The 26,619-nt window shown below is 38.3% G+C and overlaps 1 protein-coding gene across 5 annotated transcripts in view; it reads right to left on the bottom strand.

Annotated features, from left to right (window-relative positions):
- Positions 1 to 26,619, bottom strand: part of LOC105217799 (lachesin) — a 329,292-nt gene that overhangs the window by 116,579 nt on the left and 186,094 nt on the right. Inside the window, exons 1-2 of one of the 5 annotated variants that reach the window (XM_054225239.1) lie at positions 25,477 to 25,661; positions 16,504 to 17,391 (exon numbers count right to left, since the gene is read on the bottom strand). The exons of 3 other annotated variants lie outside the window; for them this stretch is intronic. The gene's annotated coding sequence lies outside the window, so the exon portion shown is untranslated. Of the gene's footprint in view, positions 1 to 16,503; positions 17,392 to 23,797; positions 23,915 to 25,476; positions 25,662 to 26,619 lie in introns of those variants that run through there. One more of the 5 variants, XM_054225242.1, reaches the window with a different exon arrangement.

Here is a 26,619-nt window from a genome sequence, read left to right on the forward strand (position 1 = left end):
AAAAAAAGGAGTGTTAAAGAGTTCGACGAGGAAAAACAGTAGACGTTGCTTTGCGAAGTATTAACTTGAAACACAGGATATGTTTTTTAGCTAATGCTTGAAATGCCGTTAATCTGTCTTCAACTCGGTCATCATTTCAAATATTGTTTGACGTAGCAACCGAATGGGATAATGAAGACGATATTCCACTTTCAGATTTACTTTTATAGCTATCTGAAGATACAGCAAATATTCACATGATTTCAAGTTTCAAGAAGTAGAACCATTGCAGCAAATATCACATTTTGAAATTGAGCAGTGTATTGTTGAACATACATTGGATTCTTCCACACGATATGACGTTTACTGTGCCGATGATGATAACCCTACTGATCGTGAAGAAACAAATGACGTGATAATAACTTGAATTAAAACCAAAAACAAAAAACAAATAGTTGAAATAAAAAATATACGTTTTATAATGTTTAAAATAGTTTTTGTCATCGTAAAAGTCCATTTAACAATTTAAATAAGAATTCTCCGACACCTATTTTATTCTATAAAAAACTCAAAGATGTATTTGTTAATATTAAAGCAGATTTTTTTTTTTAATAAAGTGCGATATTTTGATAAATGAATATTTATAATAAAATTTGCATACTGTGTATTAATTAATTAATTTGTTTGAATTTGTTGTTTTTTAACAGTTGGAAACCATTTCAATATAATTTCTGACATAAACAGCTTTCTCTAAATAAATGTCCAGCTGTAGGCGATTTTAAAATCAACACATAAATATTTTATTTTAATCAGATTTTTAAACCCTCTGAAATATGCCATATATTTCTTACCGGGCAACTTTAGGCAAAAATAGCTGTATGTATATATCTTAAGTATGTAAATCTGTATGTATAGAGATTACCTAAGTTTCAAGAGTATATTCGTAAGTATTTTGTAGCACTGACTTATTGAAATTCTATTTATTACGAGTTTGCATGCGGATAAATGTATTTGCGTGTGTGTCAGTTTGAGTGTTTGTGCGCAGCGAAGCCCTTTTCTCGAAAACTTTTCCACTTATTTATTGGCAGAAAGTTATTGTACTCAACGCAGACAAAAGAAGAGTCCTCGATATGCCACTACAAACTTGACTACCCACAAAGTCACACTCACAAACATACACACACACAGAGATGCTCATAAGCGCATAACGGTGCTTGTCTGTTACGTGTTTACTAGTACACTTGTGTGTGTGTGTGTGGGCGCGTGCTTTCTTAGATTGATTGAAATTTCAACGCCAGCTTCAAAACATATTACATAATCCAATATGGGCAAACATGAGACTGCGTACTTTTAGGCGTTGTCACACACATACATAAAAATATTTACGTATATATATTTACGTATATAACTGAGGCGATAAGCGCTAAGTCAATAGAGTTGTCAGCACTCACATGTGTTTGTGTTGAGATGTTTTTGCAAGTGTATGTGTGTATGTGTGTATGTGTGTGCGTCGACGGAGTCAACACAATTGAATCATTTATGATGTTGACGACAACAACAACGGCGATGACGACAGGTGAGAAAAAATAACGGTAAAGCACGTAAACAAGTAAAAATTGCAAGTTTTTGGCGAATAATAATGTAGTCGAACTTTTGCACAATAAGAAGCCGCAGCAAAAAGCACAAGCGCCTAAATGTATATAACTCATATATGTACATATGTATGTGTGTGTGTGTGTGGAAGGGAGTGTGAGGAAATGAAGGCATGTGTTTGATAAGCGAATTTCCCGCCGGCTGCGGCTCCACATGAAGTAAGAATTTATGTGGTTGCTTTATATAATATAGCAATATTAGAATGTATATGAATCAGTGGCGTGTTGACGCCGAAAAGTATGCTGCACAAGAATTTATATGTGTCACACCAGTGCTCAGCATTCAAATAAAGCAGTCACACATAACAACGGGCGACAATTGCACAACACTTGGATGGTAGAGATAGCAATAACAGCAACAAAAACATGAAGAACACAAACAACAACAACAAGATAAAAATCGACGGAGATCAGCATGCAAACACATACAAAGAAATAAAGTTAATTTCTACAGCAACTCTCTAAGGAATTTTTGCCTTGGTTTATAGGTTGATTTATATATATGTATATATATTTGTATATATCATGGGCATGCATGTATTTGCGCAGAGCTATGGACGACCGTAAATTATAACATATAAAAGAAGGTGATTGAGGCGGTATTCCACCCATATACATATATACTTATTCATGCACACATACACTTAGATAAATATACATAGATGCATACAAAGCGCATAGAGCAGAAAAAAATAGCAGAGAGGTATGATGAATGGCAAATCAGTGTTTATTTGGAAATTCGCAAAAATCCAAAAATTGCAGCAAAAGCAAAAAAATATAAAACAACAAAAGCAAAGCAAATAACACGTTGAAATGTGGCAGCAGCAGCGAAGGCTCCAAAGCGTAACTTGTGGGCAAGTGCCAGCGTGATCAGCAAAGCCCAAGGGGTGTAAAGCGCATACAAATTTATGCATATAATACAAACATAACGGTAGCTCAGACGGACGCTTGCCAAATGGAATGTAAAGTGTTTTATTGCCGCACCAATGGAATGCTGCAAATCATCGTTATACAAAATGTTGCATACTTTTCGGTGCTGTTGTTATTTTATTTGCTTGTGTTGAGTTGTTGTAAAATGATTCTTATGATTTCTTTGCGCTGAATACTTTTTTCCCGTTTTAATTTTTGCAATTTTTCATTTACTGCGATTTTGTAAATTTTCCATATTTCCTTTTGTGCTACTCTTTCCTTTATCACCACTCACTTCTCTTTGTAAGTGTTCACATTTAAATAACTTTGCAAAAATTGTTTGCAAGCATTTGAATGAAATCAACATTTTTGCATCATTGAGTCGTCAAGTTAAGCGGATATTGTCGATGGTGTGAAACAAGTCGTTAAAGGGATTATATTCATGTGGTCACATACATACATGCGAAGTGGAGCGTTTAGCGGGTCAACGTTCATATATACATAAACATATGTATACATATGTGGAGACAGATAGACATATTTAGGTAGATGTTTTTGCTCGAACTTAAGCTAAGTTTTTCTTTGAAGAAATTGTAAACGATCACTAAACATAGCTTCCCGTTGACTTAGGAAATATACTCCAGAGTCTCGCAATCACTTTTCATCAGCTATCACCTGTGTGAGACTGTCGTTCATAAAAACACTGTTACCCCAATAATTACTTGAATTAAGTTGGTAGATTCGTCGATTTTCTTTATTCTCAGCTTCGAATACCGCAAAGACAGCTGAAAGGAGAAGACCACTATAGGTGGTATATTGACAGCAAACCATACAAAAAAGTTTATCTTTATAATTCGGAAAAGTGGTGATATGTATATACCAAATATCGAATAAATCGAGTTTCGAAAAATTTGTTTGTAAAAAAAAATAAGAGAACTCCTAATAGCAATCTGTATATCTCAACAAATCCAGTTAGGTTAGGCTAGGTTAGGTCAAAGAGCTGATCGCAAGACCGTCGCCCAATACCAACTCTCATGGTACAATAAACGGTAGGTATTTTTTTTAGTACATAGATAAAAAGCTTTTAAATTGTCTATTTTGAGAATCTAAATACAGAGTGGTTGACAAAATAGCAAACACCATAAAGTAAGCCGGCTTCAAATATACGTTTTTTCATCTTTGAGGCAGGGGTATTATGTATATACATATATGTACGCTATTATAAGTCTGGTCAAAATCTCTCTCAGACCCCTAAAAAGAATTGTCAAACTTCTGATTTAAAATCTCATCAATGAACGATCATTGAGTTATAAAAATTGTGAACAAATTTCATAAAAATTGAGGTTTCTTTTCGCACGAAAAGTTCAACTCTATTCATAAGTCGACATACTCCGTCCGAACTCCATTACCCAACCAATTTTGCATTACATCTATCCATAATGAATATCCACATGTATTGCTGACATACACATACAAATACACATATGCATACATATGCATATGTATTTGTTCATCCACTCGGTTATGGCAATCAGCAGCGCACATAAATATTAATTTAATTGAATATTTTGCTTATCTTGTTAAAGTGATAAAATTAAATGAACTTTTATAAGCTTGAAATTATTATTGACGAGTTTGCAAATAAGCCTCTGTGTATGTGTGTGTGTGGCTGCATTGGAGGAATAAATAAATGGATTGAATTGTTTGCATGTTTGTTTGTTATAAATACTTAAGCAAGCTTTAAAGTGAAATAAATGAAAATATTGAAATCAACACTTAAAAGGCTTTGAGACGATATTTACATGTAAATGTCCTTATATGTTATATATATATATGATTTTATTGAAAAATATTTCACATAACACAGTAAGCATTTTCAAAGGCGACGAAACTGAGAAACTTCGGTATGGGTAAGTTTAAACAAGTGAAATGTTTGAAGAGTACTTCAGAAGAATTTTGAAATTCGGATTTTTTTCTGGCAGAATCAGTACAGTTATCACCATTATCATTAGTGACTTTTTAGCAACACCATGAAAGCTCCAAGAGCTTTAAAGCTTTCATCTGAACTTTCATAATTATTGCAAGAAGCTTTATACCAATAATTTTCAGTTAGCATTTGTAAAACTTTTATAGAAAAAATTTAAAAAAGCTTCCAGAAGGTTTATAAAAAATGGAGGACTTTCTCAATGCTCTATTAATATCTAAATAATGCGTTGTCTTGAAAAGCATTAAAGCTCTCATTTAAACTTTCATAAATATTGCGAGAAACTGGTTAGGAAAAATTTCAATTCAGCTTTTGTAAAGCTCTCAGTAACTTTATAAAAAAATAAGGGCTTTCCCGATATTATATTGGCTGCTAATATATATATAATGTGTTGACTGGATAGGTTCTCCTATCCAATTGAAATTCGTTTCATTGTAATAAAGATCATTTTCAAAAATTTAAATTTAATTCTTTGTTATTTACCACTTATCTTAAAGAAGCACCAGCAAAGCTCCAGGTAACTTGTTGAACTCTGAAGAATTACTAATGTGGCCTTCTTAAAGAAAATTTGATATCATATAAGGTTGATTCTGAATGAAATTTATCTCTATAATATTCGAGATGATGGTAGTGATTATCTTAGTTTTGACACTTAAATAAATATATGTGTCTTCAAAACGTTGACTGGGGTATCTCAAAGAAACTGATTTCCCATTTGTAAATAAAGAAACAAGAATACAATCTACCAAAATATTTAATTAATTAACTCTGTATTTACATAACATTTATTTAAAAAGCTGTGAATAACAAGGAATACAAGGAATGAAGTGCATAATTGTGACAATACAGAAATGTCAATCTCCATGTGAACGCTTTAATATATTTTTGAAGAGCTTTAAGCTCTTTGTTTATCAATTAAATTTGCATACTTCAAATTGACTGGAAAATACAAAGTGTCAACAAAATATTTAGTAAATTGATATTTTGCTTCCAGCTGACAACTTTTTATAGATTAAAAAAATTAAAAAAGAAGTGAAGAAATACCTTTAAAATTACATACACAATTAAGTTTTAACTCAATAGTTAAAAGCAAAAACTAATATTGTCAATCAAATGGCATGAATAATATTTACAAAGTGTGAATAATATTTAAAAAATATAGTAAATAAATATACATGAAAACCATTTTTGTGATATTTTTTAAGACATTAGCTACATTTTTGCCACACCTGAGAATCGACAAAATATGGGAAGTACACAATTTTTAACACATTTTTTAACGAAAAATACCATCTACAATAAAAATTAATCACCTCTGGTGCAGTATATTGTCACCATTGCGCACAAATGTAGGCAACATCTTTCAAGCTATTCTTCAATAAAACGAGTTTTTTGAATAGCAATTTATTCACTTGAAGAAATATGTTTGAATCAGTTGGACTATGAAAAAAATTTTGACCAACATAACGAGCTTATCTACTTATATTATATGAGAGCAAAACTCCTGAATGTAGGCAAACATTTTTGAAAATATTACGATTTTCTAATATATATATATATATATATATATATATTTGGCGTATGAACCGCTTTAAGCGATTATAGCCGAATCCACCAGAGCGCGCCACTCATTCCTCCTTTTTGTTTTTCGGCGCTAACTGGAAACACCAAGTGAAGCCAGGTCACTTTGCACTTGGTCTTTCCATCGGAGTGGAGGTCGTCCTCTTCCGCGGCTTCCTCCAGCGGGTACTGCATCGAACTCTTTCAGAGCTGGAGTGTTTTCTTCCATCCGTACAACATGACCTAGCCAGCGTAGCCGCTGTCTTTTTATTCGCTGAACTATGTCAATGTCGTCGTATAAATCGTACAGCTCATCGTTCCATCGTCTGCGGTAATCGCCTTTGCCAATGTTTAGAGGACCATAAATCTTGCGCAAAACCTTTCTCTCGAAAACCCCAAGAGTCGTCTCATCGGATGTTGTCATCGTCCACGCTTCGGCGCCATACATCAGGACGGGAATAATGAGCGACTTATAGAGTTTGATTTTGTTTCGTCGAGAGAGGACTTTACTTTTCAATTGCCTACTCAGTCCAAAGTAGCACCTGTTGGCAAGAGTGATTCTGCGTTGGATTTCAAGGCTGACATTGTTGGTGTTGACAGGAGATATTTCGTTTTGTCCTCATTCACCACCAGACCCATACACTTCGCTTCTTTATCTAGTCTGGAAAACGCAGAACAAATGGCGCGGTTGTTGCTTCCGATGATATCAATATCATCGGCAAACGCCAGGAGCTGTACACTCTTGTAGAAGATTGTACCCTCTCTATTTAGCTCTGCAGCTTGTATTATTTTTTCCAGCATCTGGTTAAAGAAGTCGCACGATAGTGAGTCACCCTGTCTGAAGCCTCGTTTGGTATCGAACGGTTCGGAGAGGTCCTTCCCGATCATGACGGAGCTTTTGGTGTTGCTCAACGTCAGCTTACATAACCGTATTAGTTTTGCGGGGATACCAAATTCAGACATCGCGGCATAAAGGCAGCTCCTTTTCGTGCTGTCGAAAGCAGCTTTAAAATCGACAAAAAGGTGGTATGTGTCGATCCTATTTTCACGGGTCTTCTCTAAGATTTGGCGCATGGTGAATATCTGGTCCATGGTGGATTTTCCAGGTCTAAAGCCACACTGATAAGGTCCAATCAGTTTGTTGACGGTGGGCTTTAGTCTTTCACACAGTACGCTCGATAGAACCTTGTATGCGATATTTAGGAGGCTGATCCCACGGTAATTGGCGCAGATTGTGGGATCTCCCTTTTTATGGATTGGACAGAGCATACTGAGATTCCAATCGTCGGGCATGCTTTCTTCCGACCATATTCTGCAAATAAGCTGATGCATGCACCTTATCAGTTCTTCGCCGCCGTATTTGAATAGCTCTGCCGGTAATCTATCGGCCCCCGCTGCTTTGTTGTTCTTCAAGCGGGTAATTGCTATTCGGATTTCTTCATGGTCGGGTAATGAAACCTCTGTTCCATCGTCATCGATTGGGGAATCGGGTTCGCCATCTCCTGGTGTTGTACTTTCACTGCCATTGAGCAGGTCGGAGAAGTGTTCCCTCCATAATCCCAGTATGCTCTGGACATCCCTTACCAGATTACCTCCTCGGTCTTGAAACCTTCTGTAAATCGCCTCATCTTTTCATAAAATTTTCGAGCATTACCCATGTCGGCCAGCTTTTCAAGCTTTTCATACTCACGCATTTCGGCCTCTTTCTTTTTACGTCTGCAAATGCGTCTCGCTTCCCTCTTCAGTTGTCGATATCTATCCCACCCCGAACGTGTTGTGGTCGATCGCTACGTTGCGAGGTAGGCAGTCTGTTTTCTCTCCACTGCGGAACGACAATTCTCATCGTACCAACTGGTTTTTTTGCGTAGCCGGAGACCAATTGTTTCGGCTGCAGCGGTATACAATGAGTTTGAGATGCCGTCCCACAGCTCCCTTATATCGAGATGCTGATGAGTGCTCTCAGAGAGCAGGAGTGCAAGTCGAGTAGAAAATCGTTCGACTGTCGGTTGTGATTGCAGCTTTTCGACGTCGAACCTTCCTTGTGTTTGTTGACGGGCGTTCTTTGCTGCACAAAGGCGGGTGCGTATCTTCGCTGCAACCAGATAATGGTCCGAGTCTATATTTGGTCCTCAGAGCGTACGCACATCTAAAACACTGGAGACATGTCTTCCGTCTATCACAACGTGATCGATTTGATTGCGCGTGTTTCGATCAGGGGACAGCCACGTTGCTTGATGATGATTTTCTAATATATCAAATAATATTTATACTATACGTTATGGAAGCTTAATTATTGACTCAAAGGGAGCGATTTTCACTAAAGACACACACAAATTTTGGCCAAAGGGTCTTCCGCGCTTTGAAGTTGCCAGTAATTGTCCATTAGATGAAAAAATATTTGTTTTTACATATAAATGAAGTCCACAAAAATTTAATTTATGAATTTTCGCTTAAACAAATAATTTTTTCCAACTCATAAACAATTTGCAGTGAAAATTTCGGTTGCAATGCTTACAAAATCCTGCACTTCCTATTTCCTAAAATATGGAGAAAAAAAGAGAAAAATACTTTATGCTAATAAGGTGGTCAGCATAAATAAGCCATTCTGCATAAATTTCGTTTCGCCGAAGAGTCAGCAATTCATTTAACCTACTTTGTAGAACGGCAGCAACTACAACAACAAAAAACTCATGTAATTTTAACAATCACATAATTGCATACATATGTACATATGTGTATGAAAAAGTATATATATGTATATATATAGAATAAAATAATCTGCAGAAATTGCAGAGAGACGTGGGAGATTTGCTGAAATTAGACCTTTTTGTTTAATTATAGAATTACTTGAAAATATATTTGTATGCAACTCTCTGTATGTGTGCATGTGTAATTCTATCTTTAACAAACACACACTGTTACACCCACTTCCAACATTTGTGTGCGTTAACAATTAAATCAGCCCAGCTTAAATGAGAAATGTGACCAATATTGTTGAGATTAAATTTTGCAATTTGTCGAAAAGAAAGGTCAACATGCGTGCAACAACAATAACGACATGGACAAACGCTGCTGGCCGAGGGTGTGCCTGGAGGGCTATAATGCTACCGCAATGTTTGACCATAAATATGTGCTCGTACACAAAATGCGCGTAGCTATGAGTAATCGGTTTTACCGCCACACAGAACGCAATTACCCGCTTTCCCCTATCCGCCCCTGGTCCCACGACGGTTTTGGCAGTTAAAATTGAACTGCATGCATTGCGTTGTTGTTATAGTTTCTGTTTTTGTTGCCGCAAAGCTCACTATTTTCGGTTGGAGTTTCAATTAAAATGAATCACTGTGCGCTGGCTGTTTGCTGGAAGCGAGAGGGGATGGTGGAGAGTGCGAGGGGTATACGCATATAAGCGTATGTGTGTCGCGTGTAGTGGCAACTACGCTGATTGCGGATGCACATAAATATATACATATGCATAGATAACTGTGCATAGCACAAAGCGTAGTAAAATAAAGTCATCGTACATCGTACATATGTGATTGTGTGCGTGCGTGAATAAAATTTAAGGCCTGCAAAGCAAAGTGATTTAAAGACATGTGGAGTTAACCAAGCAGAAAAATCTCAAAAAATACAGAATTAAAAAAAAATTAAAAAATACCGTTATATAGCCAAGCTGCAACAGCAACAACAATAAAAAAGAAATTAAAAAATTTAACAAAATAAACTTTCAAAAAATGCCGTTATATAAACAAGCTGTAACAGTAACAACACAGTATCCAACAACAACAACAACAACAACAACAAATTGAACATATGTACAAACAAGTGTTTGCGTGCGACGACAAAACCGCTCGGTAAAGCAAAAACTAATATGCTGTCATGCAACAGCAAGAAATTGCAAAAACAACAAAAATTTACGGGGCAAATATTTCGAAGGAGAAAAATTTGCAAAAAAAAATGAATAATCACAAAACGGATAGTGCTAGAAAAGGAAATGCCATAATAACAATATGAATGTGAAAATATGAACGACAATAGCAACAACAACAACAAACACAATTACTTGAACACATTGAAGAAGCAAACGAGACAGAATACAACGAGTGCAAATAATAACAGCAACAACAAGCAAGCGGTGACATTGCCATAAACTAACTACAATGTGTACAACAATAAAAATCAAGCGCAAATACGACGTAACAAGCAGCGACAGCAGCTGTGCAGCACTTTGCCAATGCCAGCACTATTTTTGTCACTTCCCTTCCAAAACACCCCCTCTTTCGCACGCTGCCTCTACTTCTCTTTCTGTGTGCATACAACTATCGAGAAAAATAATTGACAGGAAGTGAAAATAATAGAAACGGAAATACACTTTCAGTGTGCTTTTACTTACCTAGCTGCACACACACACATGCACATTTACACATATACATACATACATATATAGAAATTTCCATACAAACACATTAAAGTGCTGCTGTTTAGTAACACACACACATACACAGGCAAATTTAATAACAGAAGGACAGGCGCGCGTTGCTGACAAAGTGTTTGAGTTGCAGCAAAAACGAGCAGACTCCAGCGATATATATTTATTAAGAGAGACCTAGTCCATATTTTTAAAGATTTGCACCGTTTCTGCATAGAATTGTTACAACTGAGTACGCTAAACTCAGGATGTTTTCTCCAAAAAAAATATTATACTATCTGAAAGAACGCTACTTTCAGAAACTAATTTTAAATATGTATTGTAGATCTATTTAGATCTCTTAATTTCGAACACTTATTGCCTTAAGTACGATCAGTTTATGCATTAATGCTTTTTTCAACAATTGTTCAATTATCGTAATTTTTTAAGAAGCTTTCACTAAGCTTTTGATCGCCTTTCATCAAAAAGCTCAACTTCTACTTATGGTAACTTACTTATATTAAGATTATATCGTAACTGCGTCAACTCCATGTTGAATTTGTTTATAAAAATTTAATTTCTGCCGAGCTTTCATGTTAATCGACAAAAGGAGAGTAAGAAAGTTTTAAATTCTTAACACAGAAACACTAAATTTTACATAAGAAATAGCAGGCATGTAAAATGGGCGTGATGTCGCCTACTTATGAGTCAAAAACCATATCTCAGAAACTACTCGACCGATTTCAATTAAATTCAGTATGTAATATTCTCTTAATACCCTGATGACACAGACGGAATATGGTAGCAAAATCGGTTCACAACCACACCTTCTTCTTCTTCTTCTTGACTGGCGTAGACACCGCTTCCGCGTTTATAGCCGAGTCCACAACAGCGCGCCATTCTTTCCTTCTTTTGGTAGTTTGGCGCCAATTGGTGATACCAAGTGAAGCCAGGTCCGTCTCCATCTGGTCCTTCCACTGAAGTGGAGGTCTCCCTCTTCCTCGGCTTCCACCAGCGGGTACTGCACCGAACACTTCCACAGCACTGGAGCACCATTCGAACAACACGACCTAGCCAGCACAGCCGCTAACTTTTTATTCGCTCAATCATGTCTATGTCGTCGAACAACACATACAGCTCATCATTCCATCGTCTGTGGTATTCGCCGTTGCCAAGGTTTAAGGGACCGTAAGTCTTCCACAAAACTTTTCCTCGAAAACTCCTAGTGTCGCCTCATCGGATATGGACATCGTGCGCACTTCTGCACCATAAAGTAGGACGGGAATGATGAGGGACTTGTAGGGTTTGGTTTCTGTTCGTCGAGAGAGGACTTTACTTTTCAATTGCCTGTTGGCAAGAGTGATTCTGCGTTGGAATTCTAGGCTGACATTATTATTGGTGTTGATGCTGGTTCCCAGGTAGACGAAATTATCTACAACTTCAAAGTTATGACTGTTAATAGCGTCGTGGGAGCAAAGACTGTTTGTTTGATGACAGCAGATCTTTCGTATTGTCCTCATTCACTATCAGACCCATACATTTCGCTTCCTTATCCCCGTCTGGAAAAATCAGAACTAGACGCGGTTGTTGTTTCCAATGATATCGGTATCATCGGAGTACGCAACGCCTACTTCCCATATGACTCAATTTTGAATTTCATTTGATTCCTTCACATTATAATATATACATTAGGATCCAAAGAAGATGACGGATTAAAATTTACGAAAATACTATATTTGAGCTGTGTGGAAAAATCGTCGAGCCATAACTTTTCAAAGTCCCTGATATCGAACATGAAGAACTCAGTGCCTGAGGGTAATTTTTCACTGAAAATATCGGTATATCTCTCAGATATTTTATTGTAATTCAGAGGGAATATTTTTCTTCGAATAGTGTGTCTCTGTACCAAACTTATATTGTAGGTTTTTTCAAAAATACGGTGGGCATATATCGTTTAATATGTGAGATATCTTAGCAAAATTAAGTGATTATACAGTCTTGGATATAGTGTGCCTTGGTGGTGAAAATATACCATATATAATTTTCGTTATTCAATGAATTGCGGGGGTATAAAATCCTCGCTGGCACACGAACTTAGCCTTTTCATACTTGTTATTTTACTCGTTGTTCCATTAAGCTTTCAGCCAATAATTTTAGATCAATAATTTAGTACATGACAAAAAATCGAATACAATAAGCTTTTAATATATGTGTATACTATCAATATGAGTCCAGTTCCTTAAAAATTACTCTATCAATGCCAATTAGGCGAATGTACCATTACATTCGTGATAGTCTGTAGGCACACAATACACAAGTTTCTACAAATATAACTCGTTTGGCTTTTCTAACAATTTGTTAGAGACAACTTAAGCACTTACTTTGCATATTTGAGCAAATATGCCGTTATCTTTTTGTACAGTACGCGCAATAAGTATGTGTAAACGACGGACCACTTTGAAGGTCTTCAAGTCAAAACTCAACAACAACAACACACTTTTTCGGTTGCTTTCAATGAAATTGCAATTCAAATATTTTTGACAACTCTGCACATATTATTTTTCGGCAGCATTTTTTTTCTTCCATTATTATAACTGTTATTATTATTATTATTTTTGCATAGGCAAATATTCGCCACTTGACGAGCAGCTGCCTGCTGGAGAGGTTTTGCACTGTTTCAAGTGCGCTGAGACTGCAAGCCAAATGTCGGTCCCTCTGTGTGTGTGAGGGATTGAGGAGTTTATGCACTTTTGTATAGGTGTGTTTGAGTGTGTGCTTTTGCAAGTATTTACCGTCGAAAAAGTGGGCGTTCACTGGTAAGCGCGCGCGGAGTTGCCAGCAAGTAACGAATGTAACTAAGTATTTACTTAAAACTTATTTGTGTGGGTGTGTAGTGTAGAGGGAAGCGACGTGCAACTAACTCTCCAAGTATTTTTGTGCAATAAACTGGCATTTACATATACATAAATATGTGCATGTGTGTGTAAGCCATATAACTCGTTACAAATGTTACAAATGCAATTTTCTATGACTGCACGCAGTCTGCGCACAAGTTATCGAGCTGTTCAAGCACGCCACGAGGCGGCGAGGCGATGGGGCGAGCTGGCGCAGCTGCAAAAATGCAGCAGTAATGCTCGCGTGCGACTTTCCTGGGCTGCTAAGACTGCTGAGCAGCGGATTTCGTGGCAGCCTCACCCACTTTCTGCCGCTGCGACGTTGGTCCAAATAGCCATCTAACGAACACCAACAACAGCTTCAAGCCACCTGCGTTACCTTGACTACCTTTGTCTAACTGGGTGTATATATGTATGTATGTGTGTATAACCGTATCCGCTACCTGCAACATACTCGCTTCTTTCACTTCGCATCGCTTGCTGCTTCTTTGCCTTGCCTTGCTGGGCGCTCGTCGCCTGCATTACGTTTCGTTGGCTTGCTTTCTTGACGTTAAGTGCATTTCCTATTTCCACAAAGAATCCTCCAGACGCACACACATACATACACTCACTCACATGTCATTTGTAGCGGCGTATGAAATTCTATATTCTTACGCTTGAATTTTTCTTACCTGAAAACGCCCACACACATACATACTCATACACACAGAGACACTCTCCTTAAGTTACTCCGCAAAGCTTACGCGTGGTAGTGTTTATATATTTTATCATACCCAGTGAGTAAAGTTACACGTAACTTTGAATATTTCAGCGATTTGAATAAATTTTGCGCCTGAAACGAGCGAGATTCTGAAGAAGTGATATAATCTTGAAGTGAGCACATTTTATTTACATACATATATTGCCTGTGGATATAGATAATCCCTTAAATATATTAATTGTTATAATAGAACTGTTTTAGTTTCCCAATGTTGCCATATTTTTTTAAAATAAAAATCATGTTCAATTGCATACCGTATGGTTCGAAGCCATTTGAATGCTTTGAATTATATATTTCCAATATCGCTAAAGTGTCAATCGATATTTGACCAGTATATCGATATTTTATTCCAAAAAAAAAATCGAAACAGTGTTTTTACGACTGGCGTATGAGGTTACTCAAAACCTATTAATCCAATCGGTTCCAAATTTTAATACGTTATTCTATACATATATGGCTATGGTATGAAGTAGGATAAATAAAATCGGTGAAGATTTCCGGTCCGAAGGTCCGCCATTTTGTTAATTTTTTTGCGAAATTAATAATCCTAGTTCATGTACTCTTTCTAATCCCGTTGGAATTTTTGGTTTCAGATATTCCTGTGAGCGGAAATAACATGCGCCGCCGAAAAGAAGGGCTTTTGTTTGATCAACAAAACCAACAACAACAAAAAAGTATGTAGCATATTTTTCTTATTTTTTAAGTCTTCAAATAAATGTATGCAAAGTTACAACCCTAAAAAATTGTTTATGTTCATTTACCAGCCCATTGAAAATCGTCAAAATTTGAAATCGAGTATGGGGGGTCCCCTTAAGTATAATTTTGAATTCAAAATCACCTTAACCAATTTTTCCAATTTTATATACTGTTTCCACACCTGCGGCCACTGATTACCACTTAAAATTTTTCAGTTTTTCCGATTTTTTATTGTTTCTGGATTTCATCAAATTGTTTGTTTCTTGAAATTGACAGTTTCAAAGTATTCTAAGAGCTTAGATGTATAATTTACGGTGATCCGAAAAGGCGTTCAGTTTTTGTTTTTTTAATTTCTTCGAACGTCAAGTTTTAGAATATTTTTAGAGAGGTTAAGTTAATTAGGATGGTCTAGTAGGGCTGCAGGCAATTCACAAACATGTTATGGTCCTTCGCGACACCAGATGAAGTGCCTTCACGTATTCCCTGAGTAGTAGTCATAATTTATGATGCCTTTTAGAGAGGTTACTCAATAAAAAAATCGTGATAAACTTCCTGAAAATAGTGCACTACTTAAGATTGCAACGAAGGCCAAGCTAAATTTGAAATCATCTTCATTTCATTAAGAAATTTGCATACTAGCTAAAGCTAAACTAAATTAACAGAGATTGGTGCATACACTCACCCTTCTGTTTACCAAAAACTCCTAAATATCAAAATCACGAGACGATCTTGTATGCAAGAAATGCTGCGAGCCTCTCGTGTCGAAACGAACCTTGCTGCTAGCTCTCAGCAGGGAGTAAATCTCGACTGAGTTTCGCTTTGAAAAATCTTAAAGAAGTAAAGCAATGCGTTTTCAGAGGGCTCAATTTGAGAACTACATTTAGTCGATTGCTGAATATAAAGAGAATTCCTTATACTAAATGGACGATTATTCAAAAATGCGGTGTATATAAGGATGTTTTTTTTAAGACGAAGTGAATAAAAATCTGAACTCCAAGACAACTAATTAAAACCAGAAATTAGAAAAGTCTCACTTAATAAATGTCCTCTATATAACATATTTCTATTTTATAGAGGTTGTAAAAGATTACAAACATAAATTTTAAAACATTCAAAATTTTTTTATGCAATAGACGTTAATCCCTAAAAGACCTTAGTTCTGTTTATATTAAAATCTGCTATATAAGTGAACCATTTGTGTAGCAAGGAAATAATTGTGAATTGTTAAATAATTATGGCATTGTTTATAGATCCAATTCATGAAATATCATCATATGACGTTAATGTCATCGGTGGGTTCCCTTGAGAGATCTCAACATCCATCTTTGTACTTTATACTAACAGAACCTCTTCGTGAACCGACTCAATAGGTATTTGACGAGCAGTAGGGGGTCCAATATATGCAATATTGCTACTAAAAGATGTAGTAAGTTCACTAATATTTCATAACAAACTTTTGATCAACACAAATGAGTACTGAGTTCAAAATCTCTAGAAGGACAGCACATGTATGTTATTTGGAATAATATTTGCTACCGTGGGTGAGCATATGTTATATATGAATATATGCATATATACCTATATAAATGTTGATTTACGAGTATGTTGCATGGATATATATGTGTGTGTGTGTGATTTTCCTTTTGGTAGCTCAGCGTACTCACCATTAAACTCATTCATTTACACTTGAAGTTTTTAATTACCGTCGCTATGATGTACGAGCCGTGTGGGATTGATGCTGCTATCGGGCTTGTTGGTGAGATTGCTGTTCTTGTTGTTCTTATTGTTGTTATTGTTGTTGTTGTTGTTGTTTTCTGTTGTTGTTGTTCTTGCTGCTGCTTTCACTTTGTTATTATTTGCTTTTTTGTGAATTACTGCCAACTGTTTGCGTTGTTGTTGTTGCAGTTGATCCACCACTGAGTTTCTTGAGATTCTACGGTTGATACTTCACCAGCTCCAATGTTGTTCTTGTTGTTTCTGTAAGTGTGTGTATTTGTGTGTCGGTGGACTCATTTACCGTTTGACGCGCGCTAACCGCACTCACGTGCTTGCGTACTTATGTGGCAGCTTCTTCTTCGTTTGCCTCTTGCTTTCTTTAGTCACCGCAGTTGTAGGCAGTTGTTTAACGCTCGTTTTCCGCTTGCATACGCCAACAACAAGCGCCACAAATACACAATTCCGTATTTACATGCACTCGAGTTATTTTATTTTATTTTACTTCACGAGTATGTGTGGCTCGTGTGTTTGGGGGGGGGGGTGGTGGGTGTGCACTTGTGAAATTTCACTTTCTGTTGCCGCATTACGCGCACCAAACACACATACAAATGTTTTCCTTTGCAACACGTTTTTGTTGTTCTTGTTGTTGTTGGTCGTTAATTTGGTTATTTCGTTATTTTGTTGTTTCTGATTTTTGATTTGCGTCTTTCACTCGTTTCGTGTTTTTTCTTTCACTTTAATATTAGTTTATCTTTTTTGCTGTCGTTTATACACTTGTGTTAATTACATTAATTCCTCTTTTAGTTTGTTGATAACACTGTCGCTCAAAAGTATGCCTACAGTTATTAATGATAGAAGTTTTCTTGAAGTCATTAGTATTGCTCAGTTTATTATCTAAGTTTGTTGTAGTCAAATGTTTTGTTTTTGTAAAAAAACATATTTCAATAGATTTGCTTAATTTAGGTAGACTAATAGTCAACAAACTGATTGGACCTTATCAGTGTGGTTTGTTATGTTATGTGATTGGCGTTGCAACCGTTTAGCCGGTTATAGCCGAATCGACCACCTCTCTCTCTCCTTCACAGTTCAGCGCCAGTTGGAGATCCCAAGTGTAACCAGGTCGCTCTCCACCTGGTCCCTCCAACGGAGTGGAGGACTTCCCCTTCCTCGGCTTCCTCCGGCGGGTACTGCATCGAACACTTTCAGGGCTGGAGTGTTTTCGTCCATTCGGACAACATGATCTAGCCAGCGTAGCCGCTGTCTTTTTATTCGCTGAACTATGTCAATGTCGTCGTATAACGCGTACAGCTCATCGTTCCATCGTCTGCGGTATTCGCCGTTGCCAATGTTCTGAGGACCATAAATCTTGCGCAAAATTTTCCTCTCGAAAACTCCTGATGTTGACATCGTCCAAGCTTCTGCACCGTAAAGCAGGACGGGAATGATAAGCGACTTGTAGAGCTTGATTTTGGTTCGTCGAGAGAGGACTTTACTGTTCAATTGCCTACTCAGTCCAAAGTAGCACCTGTTGACAAGAGTTATTCTGCGCTGGATTTCGAGGTTGACATTCTTCGTGTTGTTGATGTTGGTTCCCAGGTATACGAAATTATCTACGACCTCGAAGTTATGACTGTCAACAGTGACGTGGGAGCCAAGACGCGAATGCGCCGACTGTTTGCTTGATGACAGGAGATATTTCGTCTTGTCCTCATTCACCTCCAGACCCATTCGCTTCGCCTCCTTATCCATGCGGGAAAAAGTAGAACAAACGGCGCGGTTGTTGCTTCCGATGATATCAATATCATCGGCGTACGCCAGGAGCTGTACACTCTTGTAGAAGATTGTACCTTCTCTGTTTAGCTCTGCAGCTCTTATAATTTTTTCCAGCATCAAGTTGAAGAAGTCGCACGATAGTGAGTCACCTTGTCTGAAACCTCGTTTGGTATCGAACGGCTCGGAGAGGTCCTTCCCAATCATGACGGAGCTTTTGGTGTTGCTCAACGTCAATTTACACAGCCGTATTAGTTTTGCGGGGATACCAAATTCAGACATCGCGGCGTAAAGGCAGCTCCTTTTCGTGCTGTCGAAAGCAGCTTTAAAATCGACAAAAAGGTGGTGTGTGTCGATCCTCTTTTCACGGGTCTTCTCCAAAATTTGGCGCATGGTGAATATCTGGTCAGTTGTCGATTTTCCAGGTCTAAAGCCACACTGATAAGGTCCAATCTGTTTGTTGACGGTGGGCTTTAGTCTTTCACACAGTACGCTCGATAGAACCTTGTATGCGATATTTAGGAGGCTGATCCCACGGTAATTGGCGCAGATTGTGGGATCTCCCTTTTTATGGATTGGGCAGAGCACACTGAGATTCCAATCGTCAGGCATGCTTTCTTCCGACCATATTCTGCAAAGAAGCTGATGCATGCACCTTATCAGTTCTTCGCCGCCGTATTTGAATAGTTCTGCCGGTAATCTATCGGCCCCCGCTGCTTTGTTGTTCTTCAAGCGGGTAATTGCTATTCGAATTTCTTCATTTCTTCCACATCTGTTCCATTGTCATCGATTGGGGGATCGGGTTCGCCATCTCCTTGTGTTGTACTCTCACTGCCATTGAGCAGGTCGGAGAAGTGTTCCCTCCATAATCCCAGTATGCCCTGGACATCGGTTACCAGATTACCACCTTGGTCTCTACATGAGGATGCTCCGGTCATGAAACCTTCGTTAAGTCGCTTCATTTTTTCATAAAATTTTCGAGCATTACCTCTGTCTGCCAGCTTCTCAAGCTCTTCGTACTCACGCATTTCGGTCTCTTTCGTTTTTTTGTCCGCAGATGCGTCTCGCTTCCCTCTTCAGCTCTCGGTATCTATCCCATCCCGCACGTGTTGTGGTCGTTTGCAACGTTGCGAGGTAGGCAGTCTGTTTTCTCTCCGCTGCGAGACGGCATTCCTCATCGTACCAGCTTGTTTTTTGTCGTTGCCGAAAACCAATTGTTTCGGCTGCAGCGGTACGCAGGGAGTTTGAGATGCCGTTCCACAGTTCCCTTACACCGAGATGCTGATGAGTGCTCTCAGAGAGCAGGAGTCGAACGTCGAACCTTCCTTGTGTTTGTTGACGGGCGTTCTTTGCTGCACAGAGGCGGGTGCGTATCTTCGCTGCGACCAGATAATGGTCCGAGTCTATATTTGGTCCTCGGAGCGTACGCACGTCTAAAACACAGGAGACATGTCTTCCGTCTATCACAACGTGATCGATTTGGTTCCGCGTGTTTCGATCAGGAGACAGCCAAGTAGCTTGATGTATTTTCTTATGCTGGAATGCCTGGTACTACAGATGACCATATTTCGGTCCCAGCGAAGTCGATCAGCCTCAGGCTGATCAGAGGCTGAATTTTCCGACTGTTGTGCCAAAGACACCTTCTTTACCCACCCTGGCGTTAAAATCGCCTAGCACGACTTTTACATCGTGGTGGGGGCAGCGCTCATAGGTGCGTTCTAGGCGCTCATAGAAAGCATCTTTGGTCACACCGTCCTTCTCATCCGTTGGGGCGTGGGCGCAAATCAGCGATATGTTGAAGAACCTCGCTTTGGTGCGGATTGTGGCAAGACGTCCATCCACCGGGGTGAATGCCAGGACTCTGCGACGGAGTCTCTCTCCCACCACAAATCCAACACCAAATTTGCGCTCCTTTATATGGCCGCTGTAGTAGATGTCACAAGGACCCACCTTCTTCCGTCCTTGTCCCGTCCATCGCACTTCTTGGATGACATCAGCTGACATCAGCCTTGAGTCGTATGAGGACATCAACCAGCTGGGCAGAGGCACCTTCCCAATTAAGGGTCCGGACATTCCAGGTGCATGCCCTTATATCATTATCATTTAGACCTGGGAAATCAACAACAGACCGGATATTCACCATGCGCCAAATCTTGGAGAAGACCCGTGAAAAGAGAATCGACACACACCATTTATTTGTCGACATTAAAGCTGCTTTCGACAGCACGAAAAGGAGCTGCCTTTATGCCGCGATGTCTGATTTGGTATCCCCGCAAAACTAATACGGCTGTGTAAGCTGACGTTGAGCAACACCAAAAGCTCCGTCAAGATCGGGAATTACCTCTCCGAGCCGTTCGATACTTAACGAGGTTTCAGACAAGATGGCTCGCTATCGTGTGACTTCTTTAACCAGATGCTGGACAGAGAAGGTAGAATTTTTATAAGAGTGTACAGCTACTGGTGTATGCCGATGATATCGATATCATTGGAAACAACACCCGCGCCGTTAGTTCTGCTTTTTCCAGCCTGGATAAGGAAGCGAAGCGAATTGGTCTGGTGGTGAACTAGGATAAGACGAAATATCTCCTGTCATCAAACAAACAGTCAGCGTATTCGCGTCTTGGCTCCCACGTCACTGTTGACATTCATAACTTTGAAGTTGTAGATAATGTGTTATACCTGGGCACCAGCATCAACGCCGATAATAATGTCAGCCTTGAAATCCAACGCAGAATCACTCTTGCCAACAGGCAATTGAAAGGTAGAGTCCTCTCTCGACGAACAAAAACTAAACTCTACAAGTCCCTCATCATTCCCGTCCTACTTTATGATGCGGAAGCGTGGACGGTGTCAACAAAGGAAAGGTTTTGCGGAAGATTTATGGTCCCTTAAACATTGGCAACGGCGAATACCACAGACGCTGGAATGATGAGCTGTATGTGTTATTCGACGACATAGACATAGTCCAGCGAATAAAAAGACAGCGGCTACGCTGGCTAGGTCATGTTCGAATGGACGAAAGTGCCCTAGCTCTGAAAGTTTTCGATGCAGTACCCGCTGGTGAAAGCCGAAGAAGAGGGAGACCTCCACTCCGATGGAAGGACCAGGTGGAGAAGGACCTGTCTTCACTTGGTATTAGCAATTGGCGCCAAACCGCCAAAAGGAGAGATGCGTGGCGGGCTATTGTGGACTCGGCTATAACCGCGTAAGCGGTGTCTACGCCAGTCAAGAAGAAGAATAGTAGATGCAGAAATAGACTAAATAAAATTTTTAATTAATTTTTGAAACTCAGTAACCTATGGATATTCAAGTGTTTTTATCATATACGAGTACTGTCTGTGTAGAATACATTATACACATCAATTATGAGTTTCCCCTATTATAGCATTTTCGTTGACAGAGTTTTGAAAACTTTCCAAAAACTCCCTTCTGAATGAGAGCACTCAACTGAGCTGGTTTTGGTTCACAAAAATTACACTTTAGAAAATTAAATTTGAAGAAACTCAATACTCAAGTGATCACAGAACGACTTGGTTGAAACATGCGGTCTGATATTAATATTTTCATAGCTGTTTTCGTAGCTGTATTATAAGTGTTTTGAAATAAAAATAAATAGTAGTAAAGTAGGTGCGTTGCAAGATTGGAACTATGTATGTATGTGCCACTACTGAGAATCCTTTAGTTGTTTAAGGCTATTTAAAACTTGCAGCTAGACTTTAGTAATATGTGTGTCGCGTTGTTTTGAAAGTTATGATTTTGTACTAAAAACAAACTTCTGAAAATCTTTCTTCATTACAATTTATCGCAAAAGTAAAAGCTTCTACTACTAGAAGGCAATATGCGTAAATTAACTATAGGTCTCTTATGACGGTATTCTGATTGCCACGGTTGTCTCATATTTCTAATTGTCACAATTGTGAATTAGTGACTCTGTTAGTCAGGATGTATCATTTTGGTATTATGGTATATTCACCAAATAGTGTGGTGAAAAGAAGAGTAGGCAATCAGCTGTTTAGTTTAGCTGATTAGAGATGAGTGCAAGAACACAATCGTCATTTATGAATTGAATACATGCAATTCGTTTATTTAAATCACATATCATCAGCAAAATTGGTTGTAAATAATTGGACAATTAATGAAAAATAGTACTGAAATAGTTTATAATAAATGCGTAATATATTTATTTTACCGGAATCAATTGTTATGAAAATATGAAAAATTTGAACAACCGAACAATGCTCATCCTCACATTTGACATCGAATGTAAGTAATTGTAAATAATACAAATTTCATTATTTTATGATTATTATACATTTTAGACTTTGAATATACATATGTATATATGTTTTGTTTTATATTATTATAATATATATATATATATATATATATATATATATAGGCCAATTGCATTCTCCACTTTTGGGTCCTTTTTTGTAACCTGGTTTAAAGCAAATCACAAATAAGAGACTGATATTGCTCAATTTGAGATGAGACAAACTCACTAAAATACCAAAAAGTCATAAATAGATTTCACCACAGATTAGTCTCTATTAGAGACTTGAGACTGCTCGCAGAATATCGGCATTAGTCTCGCTGAGTACGAGTTTAATGTATTTAAAACATAACTGTATCTTTACTGTAAGCTTTTACATTTCACTGCAGGTGGCAACGTCATAAAGTATTTTATTTTTTAGATTTTTTCCACTTCACTCTTTATATACAAATGTAATCTTATATTGTAGCAATTAATAAAGGTGGTAATAGAACAGTAAACTTAATTCCAGCCACAGCAGAGCTTTAAAATTTCACACTCTGCTTATATTGCTGATTTTGAAGCATTGTGTTATTTTTTTGCTTTGTAAAAATAGTTAGTGTCAACTTTGGCTTTGTACTACAATTTTTTTAATTTTACTTTTTCAAATTACCTTCAATATTTTTATTAAGGAATAATACTTTTGCTTCAAAACTGCAACTAATGTTGTTTAACTTCAGTATTCTTCTATTTTATTAATTAATTTCACACGCAATTGGAATAGTGTGCAATATTTTAATTTGATATTGTATTTTAATTTTTTGGATTTTTTTTTGCGTGTGGCAACACTGTTTTTAATTGTTATAATAATTTAATTAAAAAAGTTTGTTAAGAGTTTTCTGTTCGCACATTTTTAACCATTTACAATTTTGCGAGAAATAGAAAAGGGTAGCAACACAATGAATCACATTTTTGGAGTCAAACTTTTTTTTTTTTTTTTTTGTATTTTCAATAGTGTTAGAATAAAGTAGATATGGTAGCACGTGTTCTTATACATCAAAAAATGTTAAGATAAAAAAATCTTCGAATTTTATCACATAGTATTATCTTATTTAGTTTAATAAGTTTAGTTTTTAATTTATTTTTTTAATTATTTTTATTCACTTTATTTTTCTTATTTATTTATTAATTTCACTCATTCACTCTTACTACATTCGTACCGACTATTCCCTTATACAGTTTCTTTCATGCTTTCCATTCGCGTACGTTTCGCTTAAAAGCGTGTTTCATTTTACCACATTTTTAATGCCGTGCTTTTAACACAAATAACTGTAACATGCGCCGTGACGGCTGTAACTGATGGCCGAGTTGGCGGTTTTGCCCGAAGAAGGCAGCAGTGTTGCACCAACAAGCAGCCAGCAGCCAGCCATTGGCGCTCCAATGCCGACTTTGGGTTAAACGAGTTGTTGCCATTGGCGCACAACAACAAAGCGACGGCTGCTGCGGACAGAAGAAAAACAAGGTAAACACATACACACACAGATAAAAAAAGAACATAAAGAGAATTATGTTGTAGCAACAACAACAGAACCATGTTTGGTACAACGAAGCAGCATTTAAGGCGCGCGAGGGCGCGCATCTCTTTTAAGCTCCGCCGTCGAAGACTTCGCCAGTAACGCCATCAAAGAAGGCTTGCATTTTTTCAATTTCACACAAACAATAATAATCGGATTGGGTTGGTGAACGACAATGAAAGCAAGCGCGCCACAACAATAACAATAAAATACAAGTACCAGCAAATTACCAAAGGTAGTCACGATTGCGAAATGTAAGCGTGCTGAAAAAAGCATTCACGTTCGCGTACGCGCTCAAAATGCCGCAATGCAATGATAATGACAGCGGCGCCGCGCCGCACCGCACACATGCAGCACGTACAAAGTAAAACTACATTTTACCGAGCACGTGTGTGTGTGCGCACAGTAAGCCACGTCTGCCGTTTTGTGTGGTGTGGCAAATCCACAAAAGCGACTAGACGCGGCAGATAGCTAAACGGAAGATGTTCGCGCTGATGCTGATGCTACGTGCGCGCAATTGGGACCAACAACAAAAGTCACAAGCCCAACAAAAAACGCAAGTTGCAAATTGCTCCGAAATCAATTGGTAGGTGGGAGAAGGTGATGCGCCAGACAAGTCAGTGCCGCGCAAACAAAATGCACAACAATGCCGACGCGGCGCTGAATATTTTTCGAACACTGAATGTGCTTTGGAACTGGCGCGTTGCCGGAAAGTAAAAAATAAGACACAAAAATAAACAAAAACGTTGGCGAAAATTAAGATAAAGCAGAATGGCGCAAAAATAGTGGCGAAAGCCTTTGTCGCGGGTTCAAAGAGCAAACGCGACACTTGACGCGCGGCAAATATTTGGTAGCTAACAGCAGATTTTTTGATTTTTCAAGGCAAGTGCTAGCGCTCCATATTAATATCGCTTCAACGTTAGCGCGCCACGCTCTTGCTGCAAGAAAGTGAGCGTTCCAACGCATTGTCTGGCACATGTCCACAAACACACGCACACACAAATGCACAAATATGAAATGCCGCTGCATAAAATTGCACGTTTAAATGATAAATGAAGTGCCTGGCAGCGACGGAGCAGCCGACGCGCGCCTACCGCAGTCTTTCAATGAACGAGCAAGCCGCGTGTGAGGCAAGGCGCTCATTGCAACGTGGCACTAAAAAAATACGCGCAACACACACACACGCTCACATCTATTTGCATTGCATACAAAATATCAAATACAATTTGTTGCAAAAATGAGCTCTTCACACACATACATTCATACAAATTCACGAAGTCGAGTTACGCTATCGTAATGCCGTCGTTATTATGCTTAGTACTCACACTCGTCACTACACGACACACACGCTTCGTTTACAACACACGCGTTCGTTCGCAAATTTGCGAAGCGCCTTTCAGGCGTTAGCGACGCGCATTTTTAGACTTTCACCAAACATTTGTGTACTAGGCGACCACCAAGCGCGTTGCGAACCGATTGCGTGGACTCACTCTCAATAACTGATTTTCTGAGCTCACAGCAGCAGGCAGCAGGCTGGTTGTTTGGCTACGAACGCGCTACGAAGTTGGCGCGCGCACGATTGATATAATAGCGCTTCGGAAGCCAAGGAAACCGTAACACGAATTGAGGATTCTGCGAAAGATGTGAGAGTCATCGTTATTGTTGTATGGTGGATGCTGTGCTGCGCTCTTGCCTGGCTCTCTGTATACGCGTTGTTGGTGTTGTGTTATTTGTTGTATGTTGTTGTTGGTCATTGGCTGGTAAACGAAGTTTGGTGCTTATAATTTGTTTTTGGTTGCTTTGTTGATAATTTCTTTTTTTCTCTTTGTTTTTTTGGTGGCGAGCGTTGCGTATACGCCGTGTACCTCACTGCAGCATTAACAGCGCCAGCAGCTAGTCAATGTTGGAATGAAAAAGGAAAGAATTCGCTGGTACTATGCACTGAGAGAATTTTGGGTTTTACACATTTTCGAGTGAATTAATTTTTCTTCCAAAAATTCTTAAATTTTTTTTCCTCTCTTTATTATTAGATAATATTAGTGATACCACTTCTTATTATCGTGGGATAAGCCTCCTTAACATAGCTTATAAGGTTCTATCGAGCGTACTGTGTGAAAGACTAAAGCAAACCATCAACAAACTGATTGGACCTTATCAGTGTGGCTTTAGACCTGGAAAATCAACAATAGACCAGATATTCACCATGCGCCAATTCTTGGAGAAGACCCGTGAAATCGGGAAGGATCTCTCCTAGCCGTTCGATACCAAACGAGGTTTCATACAAGATGGCTCACTAGCGTGTGACTTCTTTAACCAGATGCTGGAAAAAATAGTTCGAGCCGCAGAGCTAAACAGAGACGACAATTTTTTATAAGAGTGTACAGCTACTGGCAATCGCCGATGATATTGATATCATTGGAAACAACACCCGCGCCGTTAGTTCTGCTTTTTCTCGCCTGGATAAGGAA

Source organism: Zeugodacus cucurbitae, chromosome 2, assembly GCF_028554725.1.
Source record: "Zeugodacus cucurbitae isolate PBARC_wt_2022May chromosome 2, idZeuCucr1.2, whole genome shotgun sequence".
Taxonomy (NCBI): domain Eukaryota; kingdom Metazoa; phylum Arthropoda; class Insecta; order Diptera; family Tephritidae; genus Zeugodacus; species Zeugodacus cucurbitae.